Genomic DNA, 4,462 nt, shown 5'->3' on the forward strand with positions numbered 1-4,462 from the left:
CAGAGGGAGGAACACTCCCAAACTCATTCTACGAGGCCACCATCACCTTGATACCAAAACCAGACAAAGATGTCACAAAGAAAGAAAACTACAGGCCAATATCACTGATGAACATAGATGCAAAAATCCTCAAAAAAATACTAGCAAACAGAATCCAACAGCACACCATACACCATGATCAAGTGGGGTTTATCCCAGGAATGCAAGGATTCTTCAATAAATGCAAATCAATCAATGTGATAAACCATATAAACAAATTGAAGGAGAAAAACCATCTCAATAGATGCAGAAAAAGCTTTCAACAAAGTTCAACATCCATTTATGATAAAAACCTTCCAGAAAGTAGGCATAGAGGGAACTTACCTCGACATAATAAAGGCCATATATGACAAACCCACAGCCAACATCGTTCTCAATGGTGAAAAACTGAAACCATTTCCACTAAGATCAAGAACAAGGCAAGGTTGCCCACTCTCACCACTATTATTCAGCATAGTTTTGGAAGTTTTAGCCACAGCAATCAGAGAAGAAAAAGAAATAAAAGGAATCCAAACCAGAAAAGAAGAAGTAAAACTGTCACTGTTTGCAGATGACATGATACTATACATAGAGAATCCTAAAGATGCCACCACAAAACTACTAGAGCTAATCAATGAATTCGGTAAAGTAGCAGGATACAAAATTAATGCACAGAAATCTCTTACATTCCTATATACTAATGATGAAAAATCTGAAAGAGAAATTAGGGAAACACTCTCATTTACCACTGCAACAAAAACAATAAAATACCTAGGAATAAACCTAGCTAAGGAGACAAAAGACCTGCATGCAGGACACTATAAGACACTGATGAAAGAAATTAAAGATGATACAAACAGATGGAGAGGTATACCATGTTCTTGGATTGGAAGAATCAACATTGTGAAAATGACTATATTACACAAAGCAACCTACAGATTCAGTGTAATCCCTATCAAACTACCAATGGCATTTTTTTTTTACAGAACTAGAACAAAAAACTTCACAATTTGTATGGAAACACAAAAGACCCCAAATAGCCAAAGCAATCTTGAGAAAGAAAAACGGAGCTGGAGGAATCAGGCTCCCTGACTTCAAACTATACTACAAAGCTACAGTAATCAAAACAGTATGGTACTGGCACAAAAACAGAAATATAGATCAATGGAATAGGATAGAAAGCCCAGAGATAACCCACGCATATATGGTCACCTTATCTTTGATAAAGGAGGCAAGAATATACAATGGAGAAAAAACAGCCTCTTCAATAAGTGGTGCTGGGAAAACTGGACAGCTACATGTTAAAGAATGAAATTAGAACACTCCCTAACACCATACACAAAAATAAACTCAAAATGGATTAAAGACCTAAATGTAAGGCCAGACACTATAAAACTCTTAGAGGAAAACATAGGCAGAACACTCCATGACATAAATCACAGCAAGATCATTTTTGACACACCTCCTAGAGAAATGGAAATAAAAACAAAAATAAACAAATGGGAACTAATGAAACTTAAAAGCTTTTGCACAGCAAAGGAAACCATAAACAAGATGAAAAGACAACCCTTAGCATGGGAGAAAATATTTGCAAATGAAGCAACTGACAAAGGATTAATTTCCAAAATTTACAAGCCGCTCATGCAGCTCAATATCAAAAAGACAAACAAACCACTCCAAAAATGGGCAGAAGACCTAAATAGACATTTCTCCAAAAAAGATATACAGATTGCCAGCAAACACATGAAAGAATGCTCAACATCATTAATCATAGAGAAATGCAAATCAAAACTACAATGAGGTATCACCTCACACTGGTCAGAATGGCCATCATCAAAAAATCTACAAATAATAAATGCTGGAGACGTTGTGGAGAAAAGGGAACCCTCTTGCACTGTTGGTGGGAATGTAAATTGATACAGCCACTATGGAGAACAGTATGGAGGTTCCTTAAAAATCTAAAAATAGAACTACCATAGGACCCAGCAATCCCACTACTGAGCATATACTCTGAGAAAACCATAATTCAAAAAGAGTCATCTACCACAATGTTCATTGCAGCTCTATTTACAATAGCCAGGACATGGAAGCAACCTAAGTGTCCATCAACAGATGAACGGATACGGAAGATGTGGCACATATATACAATGGAATATTACTCAGCCATAAAAATAAACAAAATTGAGTTATTTGTAGTGAGGTGGATAGACCTAGAGACTGTCATACAGAGTGAGGTAAGTCAGAAAGAGAAAAACAAATACCGTATGCTAACACATATATGTGGAATCTAAACAAAAAAGGTTTTGAAGAACCTAGGGGCAGGACAGGAATAAAGACATAGACGTAGAGAATGGACTTGAGGACACGGGGAGGGGGAAGGGGAAGTTGGGACGAAGGGAGAGAGTGGCATGGACATATATACACTACCAAATGTAAAATAGATAGCTAGAGGGAAGCAACCGCATAGCACAGGGAGATCAGCTTGGTGCTTTGTGTCCTCCTGAAGGTGTGGGATAGGGAGGGTGGGAGGAAGACGCAAGAGGGAGGAGACATGGGGTTATATGTATATGCATAGCTGATTCACTTTGTTACACAGCAGAAAGTAGCACACCATTGTAAACAATTATACTCCAATAAAGATGTTTTAAAAAATAATAATAAAATCTGTTTCATTTTGTGTAAAAAAGCCTCACTGCTGTTTGAAATATTTCAACCAGAAAAAAAAAAGAAAAGAAAAAGAAAAAATCTCTATATGACTACATCATTTCCTTTGTCGAAGCCACACACAAGTTTCATTTAGAGCTTGAACCTGATCTTTAGGTATTTTCTCTTAAATGGTGAGACGTAATTTAAGTCCAGAGCGCTTCAGCCTAGTGCACTGTTGGCTTGACCTCCGTTCTCCTGACTTTACTCCGTTTGGTGACTAAAGAGTTGTTCTGGTAACAGATACAACGCAAAAGAAAAGGGGAACATTGCCGTGACTCGGATTCGAACCGAGGTTGCTGCGGCCACAACGCAGAGTACTAACCACTATACGATCACGGCGCGCTACTGAGCCGGCAGCGAAATCAGTTTTTGCGCTACTACTTTTAATATAAATCGATTCCAATTATTTAGCTGTTCTGTTGTTGAAAGCTGCAAGTATTCGTGAGTTTCCCTCATGTCTTCCCTCCGTTATTCCCTTCGCATTCTGATGCATATCTCATCTCCCCTGCGTCCAGCCCCTGGCTCAGATCAGGTCTCCTGGGAAGTATCTTTGCTTTGTCCTTGCCTCCCTTGCTTCATTCCCTCCTCCTTACATTTCCTCTTTTGACCAACCCTCCCCACCGCCTCCTTCCGGCTCCCGGCCCACCTACCGTGGCTGAGCTGAGGGAGGGCAGCGCCAGCGGCTCAGACTGTCGGGTGAAGGCGGAGCAAAGAACCAAAAGAACCATTATGAGCCCATCGGGCATTCAGCTTCCCTTGGGTCCCACTCGGCTCAATCCCGGGGTGTCGCGGCCCCGGGCGACTCCGGGGCGCTGGCATCTGCGGCGGGTGTGGAGCAAGGCGCGGCGGGGACGCTTGCCTGCCCTTCTGCCTTCGGAATCGCCCAACGCGCGGCTTCCCCACGAGTTTCTCCGGTTTTCCGAGGCTTTGGAATCAGTACAACTGTCCTGCGAAAGGCGGGTGGCTCCGCCTAAAGTGGAAGGCGTGCTTGCTGTCTGTGGGATGAGGTGGGGAAGGAGGGAGAGGGGAAATGCTCTCCACGTGTCTCTGTGGCGCAATCGGTGAGCGCGTTCGGCTGTTAACTGAAAGGTTGGTGGTTCGAGCCCACCCAGGGACGCCTCCCCTGGTATTTTTAGGATGTAATTAAAGGGTTTGCAGTTATTTCTGTCTTGCATATCCTTTCACATAAACTTGAAGCTAGGCCTCTATTACCCTCCTTTTCACCTATGTCTTGTCCATAACAAGAGAACCTAAGTCGAGATCATCGTTGATCCTCACAGAAGAGCTCTGAAGGAAACAGGTCACTTCGTCAGCTCACCGTTACCCTCTGGGTTCCTTTTAACAGTGAAGTTTCGTCCCTTGTTTGTACTAGTATTTACTCAGCCCTTTACATATAACTTTGAAATTAATTTGCTTATATGCTTTTATTATTACGAACAATACTGCAGTCATCATTCTTGTACACATGCCTATGGTTAGAGTGCCTGAAGCACAATTGTTTTATGAGATAGACACGGTTTTGTAAATGGTTCCATTCTCTCACCTTTGTTGGCTTATTAGCTATAACTCTTTATTTTGTTATTTCAGCGACTGCTTTAGGCTTTACAGCAGACATCTGTAACTTACCACAGCCTGCCTTCAAGTGACGTCTTCACTTTTCTCCCCTGCTTGCCTTTATGCTATCGTTGTCATGCATTTTACTTTGAATATGTTATAAATCCCACAACCCAAGGTTATT

The 4,462-nt window shown here is 41.4% G+C and overlaps 2 non-coding genes across 2 annotated transcripts; one reads left to right on the plus strand and one right to left on the minus strand.

Moving 5' to 3' along the window:
• Nucleotides 1-2,991: 2,991 nt before the first annotated feature.
• TRNAH-GUG (transfer RNA histidin (anticodon GUG)) lies at nt 2,992-3,063 on the minus strand. The gene has a single exon. It is a non-coding gene; the product is annotated as a tRNA-His (tRNA).
• A 704-nt stretch (nt 3,064-3,767) lies between these two features.
• Nucleotides 3,768-3,841, plus strand: TRNAN-GUU (transfer RNA asparagine (anticodon GUU)). Its single transcript has one exon. It is a non-coding gene; the product is annotated as a tRNA-Asn (tRNA).
• The last annotated feature ends 621 nt before the right edge of the window (nt 3,842-4,462 follow it).

Source organism: Balaenoptera ricei, chromosome 1, assembly GCF_028023285.1.
Source record: "Balaenoptera ricei isolate mBalRic1 chromosome 1, mBalRic1.hap2, whole genome shotgun sequence".
NCBI classification, from domain to species: Eukaryota; Metazoa; Chordata; class Mammalia; order Artiodactyla; family Balaenopteridae; genus Balaenoptera; species Balaenoptera ricei.